The sequence below is a fragment of the Anomaloglossus baeobatrachus genome, chromosome 3, assembly GCF_048569485.1.
Source record: "Anomaloglossus baeobatrachus isolate aAnoBae1 chromosome 3, aAnoBae1.hap1, whole genome shotgun sequence".
Lineage (NCBI taxonomy): Eukaryota > Metazoa > Chordata > Amphibia > Anura > Aromobatidae > Anomaloglossus > Anomaloglossus baeobatrachus.
In genome coordinates, this window is record NC_134355.1 from 655,275,769 (window position 1) to 655,298,995 (window position 23,227).

Genomic DNA, 23,227 nt, shown 5'->3' on the forward strand with positions numbered 1-23,227 from the left:
TCCCGCAAACCCAGGGCCCATAAATCAGAACCAATGTCATTAAGATGAACCCCATCACCTCTCCGAAACTGCCACTTCGCCGATTCCAGGTCCACATGCCTCACCACCACGCCGCCGTTTCTCCGCACGAAACGCGCAACCACCCTGTTCACTTGTGCCCGGGCGCGATTAATCTTCTCAACCGACCGGGCCCCCCTCCACCATAATCTGGCCACAATATCCGACCACACCACTATCAGGCCCGGATACCTTGCCCATAACCGCAGTAGGTCGATCTTAATGTCCCGAATCAGATCGCGGGATGCCCGCGAACCCAGGTCATTACCCCCCACGTGCAAAACCAACACGTTCGGGGGTCTGTCCATCCTGCAATAGTACTCGAATTCCGGCACGACCCTGCTCCATTCCATGCCCCGCACTCCAATCCACTTGACCGATGCCAGCGACCTGTCCAGACCCAACTGCCGACCATTCGGGCGAGCGTCGGCCCGACGGGCCCCCCAAAAAACGAACGAGTGCCCCAGGATCCAGATCAGACACACTCCTACAATAAAGGAAACAATTTTAACAACAACACCAGCATTCCAGATTGCCACAAAGAACAACAAAAACCTAACGGCAGAACAAACAACTCCCCACCAGAGCCCTCAACGAGATAATAACTGCGGGCGCACATAACCACGAAAACGAGAGGACTCCCACCGACCAATCCGTCTCACCATGTCATCTCCAAGACCCCAACGAGAAGCCTCGGTAGCCGCCCCAATCCTGAACGAATGGGACCCGTAATCCTCTGGGCGCTCACCTGCCCAGCGCAAACAACTCCTCAGCACTGCCACAAACTGATAACGAGACAACCAAGCCCCGTCCTCGTGACGTAGCAGCGGGCCCGGAAGACCGCCCCGCAGACCACAAAACTGACTCACCACCTGCACCGGGCACAAGCCATCCCCTTGCACCGCATACAACACTACCAACCTGCCCCGACCCATCTGGTCCGTCTTGGACCGCCGAAGCCGACACTCCACTCTCCGTCCCACTACCGACACATCCTCGAATAGCAAACCACCCCCAAGCACCCTTGACGGGCTCACCAATTCTCCTATCCGAAAAGCCCCGAAAAAAGCCAACACGAAAGCAGTTTTAAACAACACCGTCTCATATGCTGAGACACAAATGCCCTGCAAACCATCCACCAAATGCCGTAACAAGTCCAACGAAATGGGCCGCCTAGCGTCCCGCACCTTCACCCCTTTCCGAAAACCTTTCAATGCTTGCCGTACCCGAAAGTCCCTTGAAACGTCCTGCTCACCCCTAACCTTTAACCAGAAGGCCACGGCCGCCACCCTAATCGCCACCGCCGACGCTGACCTCCCAGCCCTAAAATCCTCACTCACCAATGCCAAGAGCGCCAGTAAATAATCCGCTCGCCCGTTACCAAACATCTCACCCAGCACTGCCTGCCACCCAACCCACACCTTAGCATAACGGCACCAAGTCACCTCAGTCACCGAATTCCTAATCAAACCCGCAATCACTGCCTCACCAGGCTCCACAATTCCTCTGGGCACACCGCTCCGACCTCGTCCGCCCCCGGCAGTAACTCCCGAAACCTGTGGAACTGAAAACGAGATAAAGCGTCAGCCACCCCGTTATCCACCCCCGGCACATGTTTTGCAACCACATGAATATTCCACAACAAACACTTGAGCACCAAATGCCGCAAATATGCCACTACAGGTCCAGATTTCGCTGACAAGCTGTTGATTGCATGTACCACTGCCTGATTATCGCAATGGAAGCACACCTTACGTCCCGAAAATTGCGACCCCCACAACTCCACCGCCACCACGATTGGAAACAACTCGAGCAGGGCCAGATTTTTGACAAGGCCACCCTGTCGCCAATCCTCAGGCCACCTTCCCACTCACCAATGACCCTGAAAAATGGCGCCGAAGCCCGCCGACCCGGCCGCATCCGTATATAGTTCCAGAGCATCATTGGGCACCACCTTCTTCAACCACAAAGTGCGGCCGTTAAAATGTCGCAAGAAGACGTCCCAAACCAACAAGTCTGCCTTGATCTCCCGCGTGACCCGCACGAAATGCGCCGATGACCGTACGCCTGCCGTAGCTGCCGCCAACCTCCTGGCGAAAACACGCCCCATCGGCATAATCCTGCATGCAAAATTCAGCTTTCCAAGCAAAGACTGTACCACCTTAAGCCGCACTTTTTTTGCTGCCAGCATTGCTGCAACCGCACTCCGGAAATCCACAATCTTGTCCTCTGGCAACCTACATTCCATGGCCAGCGAGTCGATTTCAATCCCCAGGAACCGCATAACCGGCGACGGCCCCTCCGTTTTTTCCTGCGCCAAAGGGATCCCGAACCGTTCCGCCACTCTCTGCAAGGCGAACAACAAACCAGCGCAAACCATGGAACCCGCCGGACCAACACACAGAAAATCATCCAAATAATGAATAATGGACGACAAGCCGGACACGTCCCGCACCACCCACTCAACAAAGGAGCTAAAAGCCTCAAAATATGAACAAGAAATCGAGCAGCCCATGGGCAAACAACGATCAACATAAAACTTCCCGTTCCACCAGCAACCCAGAAGGTGCTGACTCTCCGGATGCACCGGCAACAAACGAAACGCCGATTCTACATCCGCCTTTGCCATCAATGCACCGCGTCCTGCCGCCCGTACCAAGTCCAACGCTTTGTCGAACGAGACGTAGTACACCGCCGACAATTCCGGCGCAATGCCGTCATTCACAGACGACCCCTCCGGAAATGAAAGATGATGAATGAGCCGAAATTTATTCGGCTCCTTCTTTGGCACCACCCCCAGCGGGGACACCACCAAATTACTGCACGGAGGGCTCTCAAATGGGCCCCCCATCCTGCCCAGCTCAACCTCTTTACCCAACTTCTCACCCACAACCATAGGGTGGTCCCTTGCCGACCGTAAGTTGCGACAAACCGGAGGCAATGCCTCAACCGCCGACGGAATCCGAAAACCGTACAAAAAACCAAACCGCAAAAGCGACGCCGCTGCCCTGTCCGGGTACCTACTTAAAAACGGCGCCATCGCCTCTATTTTCACCGGCGTCCTCCCTTTTTCCAGACCCGTCCCCAGCCTTGCCTCTCCCTTTCTTAAAGCATTTGGACAAACTATGTCCCCCCCCGCAGCCGGAGCACTCATGCTTGAACCTACACGCTGCGCGAAATTTGCACTGGCCTTCGTTAAATTGCCAGCACAATCCCTTTTTCTGGATCCCCGAGGGCCCGGCTCCCGTGCCCCCGGCACCGCCACGAAAGGGCTGGCTCGGGGCCGCCATTAAGCGCATCCATAAGGAAATGTCCTTATGGTCCCACCGCATGCCGGGCCGCATCGCCTTCTGCTGCCTAAACTGCTCATCATACCGCAGCCATGCCAAACCCCCGTACGTACGATACGCCTCCCCGATTGCATCCATATAGCCGAATAGAGCCGAGCAGTGCTCCGGCTCCTTTTCCCCTACCACGCTAGCCAAAATTGCGAACGCCTGCAACCAATTGGAAAAGGAACGAGGAATGAGCCTATAACGGCGTTTTTCTTCCTCCTCCTTTTCCTTCTTGGAATCGCTCGGCTTCACCTTGTCTAGGTTAAATTTTTCCAGGGGCAGCAGGGAAAATATCTCCACATACTCCCCTTTCCAAATTTTTTCCCTCACCTCTTTTTTGAGGTGCGCCCCTAGCGGTCCCTCAAAGCACACATACACCTCGCTCTTAGCCCTATAATCCAGCCTCACCACCTCATCTTCCTTCTCCTTCTCCTTTTCTCCCGCTTTATCGCCTGCAGGCTCCACTACTCCGCTACCTACACCCGCCCCCACCGGCACCTTCTCGCCGCTCGCCGCCGCCGCGCCATCCACCGCCGACCCTGTCCAGGCCGCCGCCGCCGCCGGCGCTCGCGCTAAACCCTGCAAAAACCCCAGCAACTGACTAAGCAAAACTGACCCCTCTGGCGCTGCCGTGCCCGCAGCCACCTCCCCAGCACCCGCACCCCGCGCCGCAAGCAATGCCGAATCCACGGCTAGCTCACCCGACCGTGACGCGGAGACGGAATTCGATACTGCGATGTCGTCCGCCATCGGCTCCTCTAATTCGTCCCCCGACCTGAGGGCTCCTTCTTCCTCTTCGCTGTAGCCGTCCTCCACCGTCCCAGCTCCAGAGGACGCAGCCGATGCGCCCCCTCCACCACAGCCACCCTCCTGGGCAGCCGCGTGGGCACTGGCGGTGGGCGTCCGCTGCTTTCTTTGCGGCGACAGCCCACAAGACCGTCCTGTCCCCTGGGCCGCCGCCGACCGAGTCCTCTTCCTGGAGGAGCCTCTCCCCGAGCTCAGGGGGCTCCCCACCGCCGGTTCTCCCCCCCCGGGCCTCCAACCGAGACCTCCCGCTGGGTCCTCCCCCCCCCGAGGGAGACCGCGTCCGCCGGGCGCAGAGCTGATGATCTGAGGGACCTGGCGCGCCCTGCGGGGGTCCCACCGTCCCTCCTCTCCTCCGCAGCCGTGCAGGTATCCGGGTTGCGCCTGCCCACACCAGTCCCCCTGCTGGCTGCCTGCGCCCGGCCCCCCCAACGTCCCCGGGGGGTACTGCTGGCCTCCATCACAAGCCGGGCCCGCTCCTGGTCAGAAGCAGCCGCCGGGACGTGCCCCGCCGCCGGGGGCCCGGCGTCCAGAGCAGGCCCCAGGCTGGACACGCCCCCTCTCCGTGCCTCCAGTTCATGCTGGGCACGGCCCGGTCCCCGGGCTGCCGCCGGCCTGTTCACTCGAGCCCGCGACCTGGGACCGGAAGTAGGCCCCAGGCCGGGCCCGCCTCCATCCAGGCCACCGCTGGCCTCATTCCATCGCCGGGCTCGCTCCCGGCCGGGAGACGCCGCTGGGCTCTGCACTCCAGCCCGAGGCCTGAGACAGGAAGAAGGCCCCGGGCTGGCCACGCCCCCTTCTCGGCCGTCGCGGCCGCGTCGGAGATTCCTCCCGGCGGCAGGGGCAGACGCTGGAAGCTGCTGCCGCCCGCCCCGCCGCGGAGGGTCCCGAGGGGGGCTCTCACTGGGCCTCCTCGCCCCCCCTGCGCCCGGAGAGTACCTGAGCGGGGGCCTCGAACGCCGCCCGCGTCTAGAGGGGGAGCGAGGGGCAGGTGCCGACGGGGACACACAGGCAGCCCTGACGTGGGATTGCACTGCCTGGGCCCCGTGCACCGCCATCGCCGCTCTAATCAGCCGATCCAGCTCCTGGAGGTCCGCCATGCTGGTCCTTGTGGTCCTGGTCCTGGGTCTCTCAATCTGTCGCCGTCCGGAGTCCAAAAGGGGAGGTAAGACCCTCCCTCATCGCTTTTATACTCCCCCCCCCCCTCCTCTACAGGGATCCTTTCCACCAATCCCCTATACCTTCCCATAATGCCCCTCATTATAACTTTATTAACCCCTCACTCCCTCCCTTCCCTCTGGTCATGTCGCCCCTCCCCCCTATGGGGTCCATGGCTTTCTTTTCTCAATGATTTTCACCTCCTGACTTCAAATCTGACAATGAAAATTTTTAGTTGGCTCCTGTTTCTGTGATTTCAGAGTTTGTCACTTAAGCCAGCTTTACACCTTACAATTAGGTGTGCGATCTCGTATGCGATGTGACACGCCCAGGTCGCATATGCGATTGAATGAGATTGCACGTAGGTCGTTCATTTGCTGTTGTGGCGCCCCAGGACCTGGTCGCCACAACAGCATTGCCCTCCCAAAGGGTTAATGCTGAGCCTGGAGGTAATTGGGAGATCTATTGGCCAGTAAGTGTAACACCAACCGCAGTTCTCCCTCCGGCCAGCAGGGGGAGCTCTGAACCTGGAACTTCAGGGAGCATTCCTTAAGTCTGGCTGGAAGGAGGAAGTGGTAGTTAGTCTGGAGACAGGAGTGAAAGAGGACAGACGCAGAGTAGTGCTGCCTTGTAAACTGGGGCCTAGAGCTGGGATAGCTTGGCCCAGTGAAGCAAGGGGAGCAGAGAGGCACAGCAGGGACTCGGACATCGGAGTCTGTAGTTGCCAGGGCATAAAATCCATCCCTGGTAGCTGAATCCGGAGGGCAGGAGAGCTGTAAGCCCCCTGTCCCAGAAGCAATCTGAAGGTACAACTGCATCCCAAGGGCCTGGTGTGGGCTCCAGCAGAGAAGCACCAGAGAGGGCCTGCGCAGTCTACCACACAGAAGAGGGGACGAACAACAAGTCCCAGCAGCAAGAGGGCAATTGCAAACCCAAAGTGCAGTGTCCTAACACAGCAGAGAAAGATTAAGGAGTAGGCCTCATACTCAACTGGCCAAAGATCACCCCAGGCACTTCCAGGCCGGCCGGATCATCTTTACCATCTGTGACGGTCTCCCTGGACTAAGTTTCTACCGAGTAAAAGAGGAGAAGGTAAAGAGACTACTGTTTGTGCCTGTTTCTTTCATTGCTGGTCGGCCCTGCACTGTGTTAGTCACGCAGCACCATAGACTTCCACAAACACCAACTGTGCCCCGGGCATTGCTCCACCTGTGGGGAGCAGTACCACCATTGCTGCCATAATACTATCCCGGAGGCCTCATACCGCAGCGGCGGCTTAATAGCCGCATACCACAGGTGGCGTCACGAACACAAACATTAAAGTCATCAGCCACATATTCAACTGACATCCACCAGGGCCACGGAGCCGGGCCCAGCCACCACTGACTACCACCGGACTAGTCCGGCCCGGCACCGGGTGTCCCACAGCCCTGGGGTGGGCGAGTCACTGTCACACGTGCGTTAGTTGTCTATGTTAAATTGATCAATTTTGTGTGCGATCCTTTAGATCATGTGTTCTGTGACGTATGCATTGGGCACCCTTTTTTTTTTTATTTATTGACTTGCCAAGCGAGTGTAATGTGTAGGGATGCGTTTTTACTATGTCATCTGCCATTCAGCTCTGCTACATGGCCGCTAACAGCAGACACAGACAGCCATGTAGCAGAGCTGAATGGCAGATGACAGCAGACACAGAGAGAGCCGCACTGTAAGAATGAACTCGGGTGAACTTCACCCGACTTCATTGCCATGCTGCGGCTCTGTCTGTGTCGCGTCCTGATTAGCGGTCACCCGTGAAGGACTCACCGGTGACCGCTAAACTCCTGAGTAACTGAATTGAGCAGCCCTCTCTCTCATATACTCACCGATCCCTGATCTCCGGCGCTGCACGGCATTCACACTGCTCCGGCGGCTTTTACTATTTTGAAAAAGCCGGCCGCCCATTAAACAATCTCGTATTCCCTGCTTACCCCGCCCACCGGCGCCTATGATTGGTTGCAGTGAGACATGCCCTCACGCTGAGTTACAGGTGTCTCACTGCACCCAATCACAGCAGCCGGTGGGCGTGTCTATACTGTGCAGTGAAATAAATAATTAAATAATTAAACAAAACGGCGTGCGGTCCCCCCAATTTTAAAACCAGCCAGATAAAGCCATACGGCTGCAAGCTGGTATTCTCAGGATGGGGAGCCCCACGTTATGGGGAGCCCCCCAGCCTAACAATATCAGCCAGCAGCCGCCCAGAATTGCCGCATACATTAGATGCAACAGTTCTGGGACTGTACCCGGCTCTTCCCGATTTGCCCTGGTGCGTTGGCAAATCGGGGTAATAAAGAGTTAATGGCAGCCCATAGCTGCCAATAAGTCCTAGATTAATCATGTCAGGCGTCTATGAGACACCTTCCATGATTAATCTGTAAATTACAGTAAATAAACACACACACCCGAAAAAATCCTTTATTAGAAATAAAAAACACAAACATATACCCTGGTTAACCACTTTAATCAGCCCCAGAAAGCCCTCCATGTCCGGCGTACTCCAGGATGCTCCAGCGTCGCTTCCAGCGCTGCTGCATGGAGGTGACCGGAGCAGCAGAAGACACCGCCGCTCCTGTCACCTCCACGCAGCTAATGAGATGAGTAGCGCGATCAGCTGAGCTGTCACTGAGGTTACCTGCTGTCACTGGATCCAGCGGTGGCCGCGGGTAACCTCAGTGACAGCTCAGCTGTTCGCGCTACTCACCTCAGTTGCTGCGTGGAGGTGAGAGGAGCGGCGGTGAGTAGCGCGATCAGCTGAGCTGTCACTGAGGTTACCCGCGGCCACCGCTGGATCCAGTGACAGCAGGTAACCTCAGTGACAGCTCAGCTGATCGCGCGGCTGTCTTCAGTTGCTGCGTGGAGGTGACAGGAGCGGCGGTGTCTTCTGCAGCTCCTGTCACCTCCATGCAGCAGCGCTGGATGCGACGCTGGAGCATCCTGGATTACGCCGGACATGGAGGGCTTTTTGGGGCTGATTAAAGTGGTTAACCAGGGTATATGTTTGTGTGTTTTATTTCTAATAAAGGATTTTTTCGGGTGTGTGTGTTTATTTACTGTAATTTACAGATTAATCATGGAAGGTGTCTCATAGACGCCTGACATGATTAATCTAGGACTTATTGGCAGCTATGGGCTGCCATTAACTCCTTATTACCCCGATTTGCCAATGCACCAGGGCAAATCGGGAAGAGCCGGGTACAGTCCCAGAACTGTCGCATCTAATGTATGCGGCAATTCTGGGCAGCTGCTGGCTGATATTGTTAGGCTGGGGGGCTCCCCATAACGTGGGGCTCCCCATCCTGAGAATACCAGCTTGCAGCCGTATGGCTTTATCTGGCTGGTTTTAAAATTGGGGGGGACCGCACGCCGTTTTTTTTAATTATTTAATTATTTATTTCACTGCACAGTATAGACACGCCCACCGGCTGCTGTGATTGGGTGCAGTGAGACACCTGTAACTCAGCGTGGGGGCGTGTCTCACTGCAACCAATCATAGGCGCCGGTGGGCGGGGAAAGCAGGGAATACGAGATTGTTTAATGGGCAGCCGGCTTTTTCAAAATAGTAAAAGCCGCCGGAGCAGTGTGAATGCCGTGCAGTGCCGCGCCGGGGATCGGTGAGTATGAGAGGGGGGGTAAGAGGGATAGCCTGACATGGACAGAGAGAGAGGGACAGAGATAGTGACCGACTGACAGAGATTAGTGAATGACAGACATTGTGAGGCGCTTCAGAACGCAGCTTTTCAGCTGCGCTCTGAAGCGGACCTTTTTTAAGCTGCGGTGCAGAGCTCACACCTGCGCACATAGCCTCAGACATCACAATCGTATGAGGGATGTCACACGTTACAATTGCCTAGGTTCGTACAACAAAACGTCCAATGTATGAGGAATAAACAACGTGTATGCGATCACCATATTTGCGTTCAATCTTGATCGCACGTAGGTGTCACACGCAAATACGTCACGAACGATGCCGGATGTGCGTCACTTACAACTTGACCCCGACGACGGATTGAAAGATTTATTGAAGCGTGTAAAGCAGGCATTACTGCTATAAATTAAATCATAAAAGTTTCAGTACTTTGAAACATTACTATTTTTGAAAATATAAAGATGCAGTATATTTTGTTTTGTCAATTTTCTGATATTTTTTTATTTTATACTAAAGCTCCAGAAGCAAGGACTAGGGGAAACTATATGTAACTGGGTAAGGAATTGGCTAAATGATAGGAGACAAAGGGTAGTCATAAATGGTGACGTGGCAGGCCCAGATAGGCCACAGGGAATCAGGTGTCCTGATGATGTGGCCACTCCGGACTGGCTTGCAGAGGCCCGCCCCTATGACTTGGCATCTCATTATTGTTCGTCAGACGATGACTGGTGAGGTGTTTAGGGCGTGGCTGCCATGAGGTCATCATTGAAGTGGCGGTTCCAGATAGGCCGCTGGTTATGTCACTGATGATGTGGCACTCTGCTTTTGGGTCCTGGAGGTGCATTGTGGTCCACCCTGGGTTGGGGCGGACCCAGTTTATAAAAGGGGCTGGAGACAACAATGAGATGCGCAGTCTTCTATTATGCTCAGACAGAGCACACCTCCATGTGTTGAACCCATTGTGGCTTTAGGCCAGAGGTAGGCAGGGATAGGGCGTCAGTGCAGGACGCCACCAAACTTGGTAACGCAGAACGGTTACGACCAGCTCCTGTCCTACCAGTCCTGCTAGTGCAGCCCAGTGGCATTAACTGGGCTGCTGCGCCTGCTGTCCACAGGTGTGCCACCTACGCACACCGACAGCGTACCCAATGTCCCCTGTGTTGTTAACAGGGAGATCCTGGGCTGGGTGTGTGGACCCTGTGACGCTAACAGGGTTTACAGTCTCCAGATATGAGTGTCATCGAACTCGGTTCAGGCTACTATTAGTTTCAGAGCCACCCAGCTCTGTATCCTCCGCCTAACCTTCGGGTTGCCAGCATCTCCTTTTCCATCTGGGAGCACGGTGGACCCTGACTGGCGATTGGGATATATACCACCTTATCCTAATCTGCCAGTCCCCCCGTAACAGATGATGTTTCTTCAGCAGATGCTACTGTTGCTTAACCACCAAACCTATGGACACAAACTTTTTTCTCCTTTCCAACACACCTGTTGCCCTTTCCACCAGCATATAGTTTTATGCCACTTATTTTGTATATGACCAAATTTGCACCTCTGCAGGGACACACTACTAAGCACCGTCTCAGCACAGCAGCCAGCCCTCGGTCCCTCAGATGTGGACAAGTAAAAGACCATTTCCTCCTAGCCATGAAAAAGCGTTGAGATTCACTCTGTGCAGCACTGGTGTTTAGTGGAAAAGCCGATCTAAGATTGCGTACCAGCTTCTGCAGATACTCCTGCATACGTGCGTCCCTTTCTATGGCAGGACTTATTTAGCAAAATTTTGTCTTGTACCGAGGATCTAACAGTGTGGCAACCCAGTACTCAGCATTACTTCTAATTCTGACAATATGAGGGTCATGTGGTAGGTAGTGCAGTAAGAAGGCGCTCATGTGTCTTGCGCATCCAGGAGGACCAAGTCCTTGCTGTGTTGGTGGTGGAGAGGTGAGAATCATGCCTCCTTCCTCTGCCCTCTCCCCACAACCTCGAACAACAGAAATGTGAGCAAGCTCTCCCTCATCTGCTGAGTCTTCCATGCCCATTGCCAGTTCGTCCTCCATTTCTTCAGTTAGGCTGATACTATGTGCCCTTGTTAATCCATCTCCCCCACCGTCCCATGCCTGCCCCCTTGGTGCTGCTGACCGTCTGGACCTTAAAGATCTTGTTATCCGTTCCGCATATGACTCCTCCTGTACTTCCTCCCCTTCCTCTTGTCCCACCACCTGACTATGAATGCTGTTTAGAATGTGCTCCAGCATGTAGATGACCGGAATTGTCATGCTGATAATGGCAACGTCAGCGCTAAACATCTTCGTCGCCATTTGTAAATGTGAAGAAGGGTGCATAGGTCCTTGATTTGAGACCACTCCAGCAGCGTAATCTGCCCCACCTCTGGATCTCTTTAGCCCAGGCTATATATCATAATGTATTGCAGCAGGGCTCGCCAGTGCTGCCACAGACGCTGCAACATGTGCAGATTCAAATTCCTGCGTTTCGGCACATCGCATTTCAGGCGGTGAACCGGCAGACCGAAAGACTTCTGGAGCGATGCAAGTTGTTCAGCTGCAGGGTGTGAACGGTGGAAGTGAGCACATAGCCTGAAGAGGAGGTGCTGAGAAAAGACCAAGGGGGGAGGATGGCATCTGGCCGCATGTAAACCGAGGCCATAAAAGCAGGGACGCCAGGACTCTGCCGCCATATTTGGTTCCTGGAAGATACCGCTGCTAGTATGCACCATCCGTCCGGTAACACCGCAGTCCCCGCGCCCGGCACCGCAGCGTGGGTGGAGGTCCGGACCGCCTCGGCTGAGGTTGCGCCGGGTCGTTGCTGCGAGGCAGCGCCCCAGGCCATGTCACCACGGGATCTTCCACCGAGGGCGCCAGTAGTGGGCAGTGTAGTGGAAGTCCCGCGGGGTCCGACCTGCGCGCAGGGGCAAGCAGCTGCCCCTTACTGGGACAGGGAACCGACCCCGCTGGGCCGAGAAATTGCGGAGAGGGAGAGGCGGAAGGCTGAACTGATAGCCCGCACCATACAAGAGAAAGAGAACCTTCGCAGAGCCACCTTCCGAGTACGGGGCCCGATCCACGAGGGGCAAGTAAGAAGATTTGACTCCCGCCGGGGGGTATGCATTTATTTTTGAGCCGGGCCTGGAGGCCGAGGTGTTTGTGGCCCGTCGGGATGTCAATGCTCACCTGCCAGAGGGTCACCCGGGCCGTAACTTGCTCCCAGGAGATCTGGTGACGTACACGCGGCACTGTGGAAAGAGGGGCTGGTTTGCCCTTGATGCCAAGCTGAGAGGAGGCCAGGAGGCCCAAGAACCGGCCCAGTCCCCTCCTCCGGCCTGCGGTGTGGATTTGAAGTAAGGCAGCGGTCCCTCCGTTGCACAGTTGTCCCCGTTGGGACCATCAGCACCGTTATGAGTGAACAAGAAAAATCAACCGTTATTTACCTGATTGACACTGTGATTGACCCGGCCGTTGCCGGCAAGTTGTCCCCGTAGGGACCCTTTGCTACCGTTGCATGAGGAACTCTTCATGGACATGCCTGAGAACTTGCAAGGCACCCACGAACTTGTGGGATTGTAATTATGTTGGGGTATGTTTCCGTTGCCGCCTCCGGAGAGGCAGGTTTGGAGGATGGGCCTGGAGGAAAGAAATTGCCCAGGCCCGCCACTACCGCAACCGGTGGCAATCCTCCGGGGGTCAGGGGTCCCCCATGGACGTGTGGTCCTCTGAGATGACAGTCGGGTGCGAGACACCGTACCCGTTCCCGCTCAGGCAGCCTGGATCTGGACTGGGGTCAAGGGGTGCTGCCCACTTCTTAGGGGCAGCATCAGGGCTAGGTTGCTTGGGTGGGAGAGCGGAAACCGTCCATTGTCATTAAAAGTACATATCTGTGTTTTGCAACGTTCAAGTGAGATGCCTCCCGTATGGGAAGATTTGAAAAGTATACTGTGTTATTGTTTTGTTTTATATTTTTACAGTTGGCAAAATAAAACCGGTGATGGACGGGCAGCCCGTGGACGGTCTGCATTTAACCAAGGGGGAATGTGGCGCCCTGGACTAGACAGGTCGTCACAGGTACTACAACATACACCCCCACCCTGAGACAGGAACATCAGTCAGACACAAAATCCTTGTTGCCTCCCTCCAGGGACTGATGTCCACACCAGGTGGGGTGGAGCCAGGCGGTTGGCCCCACCCACTGAGGAGTTCACAGTCCTGGAGGCGGGAAAAGGAAGCAGATAGTGTGGAGGAGTGAAAGTGAAAGGAGCTACTGCTGGTGTCCGGGTGTGTGGCCCGGGCACTAAGAGCAAGGTTGGCAGACGGTGGTGGCCGTCTGCAGGAGAGGCGAATCAACGCGGAACCATAGGACCGGGGATGGGCGGTGGCCCGCCGGTACCGAACCGGGGAGCGAAGAGAAGCTAGCACATATAGGCAGGGCCTACGGACCCCGACCAGGCTTGGAGTCGCCATTAGAGGTCAAATCCGTCAGTGACCGGAACCCCAGGGGTTTCCTAACAGCCAAGACCCGATTGAAGGCAACCGTCCGACCAGCAAAAGGAAATACAGCTAACGCCACAGCTAGAGTTCCAAGGGCAAGAGCCTGCGGGCAAAAGGGCTCCTCCGGCGCATATATACGCTGGGGAGCGGGTTACCGGTGGGAATCCATCGGGACCGAACATACACAAAGGTGCAGGGAAAGGCAGCCACCACCACCCATTCGGGAGAAGCTACAGCAGCCGGCTGCAGGACCCGTCCATCCAGCCGTTTGGTTTACCAGTGACTCTGCGTACATTTGTGGCTGAGTGAGTACTACCGTGCCGACCGGCACCGCGCTGCGCTGTCCCCTGCGACCCTGCACCTTGCCAACCCTGCCTCCCCGTCACCTCACTGGGCCCCCGGACAACCAACCCCTACCCACGGGGGGGAAAACAACATCCCAGCTGCTCCCTGCCATCGCTCCCGGGATCCCCGTCACCAGCAGCGGTGGTGCCCCAACCTCACCACAACCCGTGGGTGGCGTCTCGGACTAAATCCCCAAACCAAACCACCTCTTTCACTCACGGGCGAGGGGCGCCGCTCGAGTCCCCGGCTCCGGCCCACCTCTCGAGCCACCGAGCAGCCATCGCAGCAGCGCCGGACCCGAGCATTAGCGAGCGCAGCGGCGTCCTTCACCGCCCGCAACACGTGCGCTTATCTGTCAGCACACACCCAGCAGCACTGAAGACACGTTCCGAGAGAACGCTGGCTGCAGGACACAACAAGATCCCCAAGGCGTAAGTGGCGAGTTCAGGCAATTTATCCAGCTTGGAAGCCTAAAATGAGCAAGGCTCAAGTTGCACAGTAATGGCATCAATGTTCACTTGCAGATATTCCTATATCTGTGTCTCCTCCTCTTTTTTCTCGTCCAGCTGTTTTGTTTTCGTATGAGTATATGTCCTTGTCACTTTCCCATGTGTTTCTGGTGTCTTGGGAGTTGTTTGTCACCTTTTGGACACCTTTGAAGGTGTTTTCTATGTTTTTTTATGTGTTTATGTTTGCCTGCTATTGTTTTCAATGGAGTCCGAAAGGTTCGTCGAACGGTTCGTTCGTCGAACGGCGGGCGGCGAACCAGCCCGCCGTTCGACAAACCGTACCGAAATCGAGCCTTAAGAGGTTCGCTGATCTCTATTTATTAATGACCTTCTGGATGGGATTGATAGTAAAGTGTCAGTCTTTGCTGAGGACACCAAACTATGTAGGATATTAAAAACTGACCTTGATAGTACAATATTACAGATCGATCTGGATAAGATGTCAGAAAGGACAAATACTTGAGAAATTAGATTTAATGTTGATAAATGTAAAGTAATGCACCTAGGACGGAGTAATCCTATAACTGTGTATACATTAAATAGAAGTAAACTCGGGACTACAGAACAGGAGAAGGACTTGGGTATTCTTATTACAAATAAGCTGAGCAGCAGTATTCAATGTCCAACAGCAGCTGCGAAAGCAAACAAGATTTTAGGGTGCATAAAAAGAGAGATTAGATCCCAGGATCCCAACTTATTGTTACCCCTCTATAAATCACTTGTAAGGCCACATCTAGAATATGGGATCCAGTTTTGGGCTCCACATTATAAAAAGGACATTCAGAAGTTAGTCAGTTCAAAGGCGGGTAACTAGACTACTACAAGGAATGGAGGCCTCCCATATGATGACAGGTTGGAAAAGTTAGATTTGTTTAGCTTTGAAAAAAGACGTCTCAGAGGAGATCTCATTTTTATGTATAAATACATGTGTGGTCAATATAAAGGCCTGACACATGACTTATTCCTTCCAAATACTAAGGACCAGGGGGCACTCACTGCGAGTGGAAGAAAAGCGATTCCGACAGCTAAATAGGAAAGGGTTCTTTACAGTTAGAGCAGTCAGACTGTGGAACGCTCTACCGCAAGAGGTAGTAATGGCAGATACTATAACAGCTTTTAAAAAAGGGCTGGATGATTCCGCAGTACACAACATTGTTTGGATATAAATTACTTAATGACAAAATGTATAATTGGTGGAGGAAGGTTGAACTAGATGGACCTAGGGCTTTTTTCAAGCTATGTAACTTTGAAAATTAGCAACAATTCAAATAACCAACACTTGTCTAAACACCATTGTGATATCTGAAGTTACAGAAATTGTGCTGTAAATTCTGTTTCTCATTCAGTGACAATTGTTTTCTACTCCTGCATCAGGTCATCTAATAGTAATCTGCAAGCATTGATGGACTCCATTTTCCTTGATATCTTTTCACAGCCGCAATATCTTGGTGAAATATCTCACCGTGCTTGTCGCTCACTTCTCTGTACTTTGGTGGGGAAAATGTCTAAAAGTAAATGTAAGAAATTAATCTTAAAGAACACATTACAGCCTAGATCTTTAGACTTTGAGGAGATTTTCCACCAACTCTACATAGTTATCTGCTCTTGAGTTTCCCCAGAAATTAATACACACTATTGCGAATTCTACCCATTCAGCCTTCTCCTTGCCCTGCAACAAATGGAGAAACGCCTCATCTTGAAGGAGCTTACAAATCTGAGGTCCAATGTAGACTCCTTCCTTTATCTTTGCTTCACCCAACTTTAGAAATTTATCAGAGATACTTGAATGCATTTGTAGTTTTATTAGAGATGGGTGAATACAAAAAAAATTGTGTTTAGATTATTCAAGACGAATAATTTGTACTAATTGTGTATTAGTATCGAATAACGAACCTAATGCAAGTCAATAAGAAACTCAAATAACTTTCCGGAGGACCTTGGAACTAGGAGAGCTGCAAAAATGCTGCAATTCTGCAATGAATGGAAAAGTGCTGAAACTGAATGGGAACAGCATGGGGAAGATGCCTGGATGCAGTTCTGACTCACATTTGGTTTCAGGGAATAATGTTGTCAGGGTATCACGCCAGTTTTACAGAGTCACAAAAAATGCTCCAAAACCCAATCTAAACTGTATTTTACAGGAAAAAAATGTTCAGACACATTATTTCCTGTATAATGACTTGTATAAAAGACAAAAGAAGAAAAAAAATCCTCCCCTTTAGTCTATGTTCACATGTAGTGTTTTTTCTTTTGTTTTTCTCATTGCTTTTAAGCTGCTAAGGACAGGCAACAAGCAGAAGAGACTTGTTTGGGCTAAAGAACACAAGGAATGGACATTAGGCCAGTGGAAATCTGTGCTTTGGTCTGATGAGTCCAAATTTGAGATCTTTGGATCCAACCACCGTGTCTTTGTAGAAAAGGTAAACGGATGGACTTTACATGGCTGGTTCCCACCGTGAAGCATGGAGGAGGAGGTGTGATGGTGTGAGGGTGCTTTGCTGGTGACACTGTTGGGGATTTATTCAAAATTGAAGCCATACAGAACCAGCATGGCTACCACAGCATCTTGCAGCGGCGTGCTATTCCATCCGGTTTGCGTTTAGTTGGACCATCATTTATTTTTCAACAGGACAATGACCCCAAACACACCTCTAGGCTGTGTAAGGGCTATTTTACTAAGAAGGAGAGTGATAGGGTGCTACGCCAGATGGCCTGGCCTCCACAGTCACCAGACCTAAACCCAATCGAGATGGTTTAGGGTGATCTGGACCGCAGAGTGAAGGCAAAAGGGCCAACAAGTGCTAAGCATCTCTGGGAACTCCTTCAAGACTGTTGGAAAACCATTTCCGGTGACTACCTCTTGAAGCTCATCAAGAGAATGCCAAGAGTGTGCAAAGCAGTAATCAAAGCAAAAGGTGGCTACTTTGAAGAACCTAGAATATAAGACATATTTTCAGTTGTTTCACACTTTTTTAAGTATTTCATTCCACATGTGTTAATTCATAGTTTTGATGCCTTCAATGTGAATCTACAATTTTCAGAGTCTTGAAAATAAAGAGAACTCTTTGAATGAGAAGGTGTGTCCAAACCTTTGGTCTGTACCGTGTGTGTGTGTATATATATATATATATATATATATATATATATACAGTGCATTTTTACAGTCCACTTCAACTGTCCTAGATTCTGGTTGTAATCCTCAGTATCTGTATTATTCTATGAGGGAAATAAGTATTTAATCCCTTTATGACTTTGTAAGTTTGCCCACTGACAAAGACATAAACAGGCTATAATTTTAAGGGTAGGTTAATTTTAACAGTGAAAGATAGAATATCCAAAATAAAATCCAGAAAATCACATTGTATAAATTATATAAATTTATTTACATTCTGAAGAGAGAAATAAGTATTTCATCCCTCTGGGAAACAAGACTTAATGCTTGGTGGCAAAACCCTTGTTGGCAGCACATCAGTCAGACGTTTTTTGCAGTTGATAATGAGGTTTTCGCACACGTCAGGAGGAATTTTGCTCCAATCCTCTTTGCAGATAATCTCTAAATCATCAAGATTTTGAGGCTGTCGCTTGGCAACTCGGAATTTCAGCTCCTCCATAAGATTTCTATGGGATTAAGGTCTGGAGACTGGCTAGGCTACTCCATGACCTTAATGTGTTTCTTTTTGAGTCACTCCTTTATTGCCTTGGCTGTATGTTTTGAGTCATTGTCATGCTGGAAGATCCAGTCACGAACCATTTTTAATGTCCTGGCGGAGGGAAGGAGGTTGTCACTCAGGATTTTACGGTACATGGCTCCATCCATTGTCCCATCGATAGTCCTGTGCTGTTAGCAAAGAAACACCCCCCAAACATAATGTTTCCACTTCCATGCTTGACAGTGGGGATGGTGTTCTTTGGGTCATAGGCAGCATTTCTCTCCTCCAAACATGTTGAGTTGAGTTAAGGCCAAAGAGCTAAATTTTTGTCTCATCTGACCACAGCATCTTCTCCCAATCACTCTCAGAATCCTCCAGGTGTTCATTAGCAAACTTCAGATGGGCCGGCTGTACATGGGCCTTCTTTAGATGGAACGGCTGCACATGGGCCTTCTTCAGACGGGCCGGCTGTACATGGGCTTTTTTGAGCAGTGGGACTTTGCAGGCACTGCAGGATTTCAATCTATTACAGTGTAATGTGTTACCAATGGTTTTCTTGGTGACAGTTGTCTCAGCTGCCTTGAGATCCTTAACAAGTTTCCCCTGTGTAGTTTTAGGCTGATTTCTCACCTTCGTCATGATCCTGGATACCCCATGAGGCGAGATTTTGCATGGTGCCCCAGATCGATGTCGATTGACACTCATTTTATATTTCTTCCATTTTCTTACTATTGTACCAACAATTGTCTCCTTCTCACCCAACGTATTACTTATGGCTTTGTAGCCCATTCCAGCCTTCTGCAGGTCTATGATCTTGACCCTGACATCCTTAGAAAGCTCTTTAGTTTTGCTCATGTTGTTGCGGTTAGAGTCTGACTGATTAATTGAGTCTGTGGAGTCTTTTATACAGGTGACAATGTAAGACAGCTGTCTTTAATGAGTTAATGAGTTGATTAGGAGCATCTAACTGTCTGTGTCTGTACGAGCCAGAATTCTTAGTGGTTGGTAGGGGATCAAATACTTATTTCTCTCTGCAAAATGACTTCCTGACCCTCCGCTTTTCTGTTCCCTCACTCTCGCTTCCCCCCTTTTGTACTGACGTTACCCTTCGGCTTCTGACCTCTCTAACTACGATTCTGCTCTCCATCTGTTTCTGACATTATCTCCCGACTACTGACCTTAGGCTTCTATGTGACTTCTGCTCCTCTTCCTCCTTAGCACTGACATGACCTCCTGGCTCTGACTCTTGGTGTGTACAACCATTCTGCTACCTCCCCATCTAGATACTGGTGACATCTAGTGGGCAGATACCGCATTACACCTAGGAGCTCTACATCTCTCTTGTGTACCTGCGCCCCCTGGTGGTAGCATTACAAATAGGTCCTCATATGGTGATAACTGTTTTCTAGGGCACTTACACAAGGCATTAATATGTATAGATCGATACAATGAAACCCTTGTCCATTTTTAGCCTCTCCTAGCCCAGACTGTTCAGTATGTGACACTGAGGACTTACATCCCCTCCATCTTTCTGTACAAAGTAAATTTGCTTTGGATTTACCTGACATAAAGCAAATCAGAGCTGGTTCCCTGTAGAGCTGGATATTAGTTTATGGAAATGCTTTGATCTCGGCCAACAGTGCAAACATCAGATAATGAACGTCACTTTCCATTCCAGTGAAAGTGACATATCAATCAGCTCAGTTACTTGGTGCGCGGCAGTGTCACTGTGTGAGCAATAAAGTCATCCGAAATGCAAACCGGCGCTTGTTTTCTTCCATAAAAGTCAGTATTTTATTTAATTATTATAAAAACATTCAATCTTCAGCGTTCCATACAAAAACAGCAACTGAAAATGTACAAATGATGGCAGCAAAAAGTACATTTACCTGAATTAGTTTCTTTTTACAAATTGGAACACTCGCTGTCAGGTGTGTATAGACAAAATATACAGAGAAACCTGTGCACACAACAATGTGAATAAATCAATCATACAATAAAGTGAAAACTGTATTAAGCTATGATCAGAGCTTTAATAGTACAGACGATTATCCGTTTTTGCGCTTTTGCATGCCCCCTTCCTCTCACCTTCACCTTTCTTCCAAGAGCCATAACTTGTTTAGTCTGTGTGTACCCAGTGAGTTTTTTTACGCATTTTTTTAGTGCAGCTTTGTTACAAAACTGCAAGTAAATCCCTCTGCCAGCAAAGTCAGTAAGAATTCTCGAGTGTAGTGCACATGTTGAGTTTTTTCCTTACAGATTTGGTGCAGAAATAATCTGCAGCATGTCAATTCTTTCAGCTTTTATTGCCTGCGTTTTTCAACATTGAAAGCAATGAAAAATGCAACCAAAAACCATCAAAACCACAGCAAAAAAGGGCATTTTTGAGCTGCGTTTTTCCTACCACGAGATATGGAAATGGTCCAGATATCTCTGCAACCAAATACAAGTGTATCTCAGTAGATAAGAATATCCTCAAAAAGTTAATTTCAGTAATTTAATACAAAAAGGGAAACATATATTATATAGAGTCATTACACACAGAGGGATCTATTCCTATATATTATATGGAGTAATTACACACAGAGGGCTCTATTCCTATATATTATATACTCATTACACACAGAGTGACTTATTTCTATATATTATATAGAGTCATTACACACAGAGGGATCTATTTCTATATATTATATAGAGTCATTACACACAGAGGGATCTATTTCTATATTTATATACAGTCATTACACACAGAGGGATCTATTCCTATGTATTATATAGAGTCATTACACACAGAGTGACTTATTTCTATATATTATATAGAGTCATTACACACAGAGGGATCTATTCCTATATATTATATAAAGTCATTACACACAGAGGACTCTATTCCTATATATTATATAGTCATTACACACAGAGGGATCTATTCCTATATATTATATAGAGTCATTACACACAGAGGGATCTATTCCTATATATTATATAGAGTCATTACGCACAGAGGGATCAATTTCACGTGTATATTTCTGTTAATGTTGATGATTATGGCTTACAGCCAATGAAAACCCAAAAGTCATTATCTCAGAAAATTAGAATATTATATAAGACCAACTGAAAAAATGGTTTTAAACTCAGAAATGTTGGCGCCTACTGAAAAGTCTGTACAGTAAATGCCTCAATACTTGGTCGGGGCTCTTTTGCATGAATTACTGCATCAATGAGGCGTGGCATGGAGGCGATCAGCCTGTGGCACTGCTGAGGTGTTATGGAAGCCCATTTTGCTTTGATAGCCGCCTTCAGCTCGTCTGCATTGTTGGCTCTGGTGTCTCTCATAGTTTCTCTATTGGGTTTAGGTCAGGTGAGTTTGCTGGCCAATTAAGCACAGTGATACTGCAGTTAGTAATCCAGGTATTGGTACTTTTGGCAGTGTGGACAAGTGACAAGTCCTACTGGAAAATGAAACTTCCATCTCCAAAAAGCTTGTCGGCGGAGGGAAGCATGAAGTGCTGTAAAATTTCCTGATAGACGGCTGCGCTGACTTTGGTCTTGATAAAACACAGTGGACCTACACCAGCAGATGACATGGCTCCCAAACCATCACTGATTGTGGAGACTTCCCACTAGACCTCAGCAGCTTGGATTGTGGCCTCTCCACTCTTCCTCCAGACTCTGGGACCGCGATTTCCAAATGAAATGCAAAATGTACTTTTATCTGAAAACAACACCTTGGACACTGAGAACAGTCCAGATCTTTTTCTCCTTGGCCCAGGTAAGACACTCCTGGCGTTGTCTATTGGTCATGAGTGGTGACACAAGGAATGCGACACTTGTAGCCCATGTCCTGGATACGTCTGTGTGTGGTGGCTCTTGAAGCACTGACTCCAGCAGCGTCCACTCCTTGTGAATCTCCCCCAAATTTTTGAATGGCCTTTTCTTAACAATCCTATCAAGGCTGTTCTTGCTTGTGCACCTTTATCTACCACAGTTTTTCTTTCCACTCAACTTTCCATTAATATGCTCGGATACAGCACTCTGTGAACAGGTGTTTTGTGGTAATTATTCTAATTTTCTGAGATAATGACTTTTGGGTTTTCATTGGCTTTAAGCAACATTAACAGAAATAAACACTTGAAATAGATCCCTCTGTGTGTAATGACTCTATCTAATATATAAAGGTGCGTGTGTGTGTGTGTGTGTGTGTGTGTATGTGTGTGTGTGTGTCTGAGTCCGGGATTGGCATCTGCACCGTCGCTGCTACAGCCACAAAATGTTTCACACTCGCACGTCTGGACTCCGAGAGCGCCATAGGCTATGTTGTGAGGCGAAATTTTAACCCCGCGAGTTCCAATTTACCAATCAATTTTGCCCCTATCTACATAATGGGGAAAAAGTGAAACGAAAAGTGTATCCGAACCGTCGCATTTACAATCACAAAATTTTGTACAGACACCTCGTGTGACCCAGGGAACGTAGTAGATTATGTTTTGACAGGAAAATTTAACCCCAAAAACAGCAGTTATTAACCCGGGCGAAGCCGGGTAGTACAGCTAGTATAATATATAGGAATAGATTCCTCTGTGTGTAATGACTCTATATAATATATAGGAATAGATCACTCTATGTGTAATGACTCTATATAATATATAGGAATAGATCCCTCTGTGTGTAATGACTCTATATAATATATAGGAATAGATCACTCTGTGTGTAATGACTCTATATAATATATAGGAATAGATCCCTCTGTGTGTAATGACTCTAATATATAGGAATAGATCCCTCTGTGTGTAATGACTGGATATAATATATAGAAATAGATCCCTCTGTGTGTAATGACTCTATATAATATATAGGAATAGATCCCTCTGTGTGTAATGACTCTAATATATAGGAATAGATCCCTCTGTGTGTAATGACTCTAATATATAGGAATAGATCCCTCTGTGTGTAATGACTCTAATATATAGGAATAGATCCCTCTGTGTGTAATGACTCTAATATATAGGAATAGATCCCTCTGTGTGTAATGATTCTATATAATATATAGGAATAGATCACTCTGTGTGTAATGACTCTATATAATATATAGAAATAGATCCCTCTGTGTGTAATGACTCTATATAATATATAGGAATAGATCACTCTGTGTGTAATGACTCTATATAATATATAGGAATAG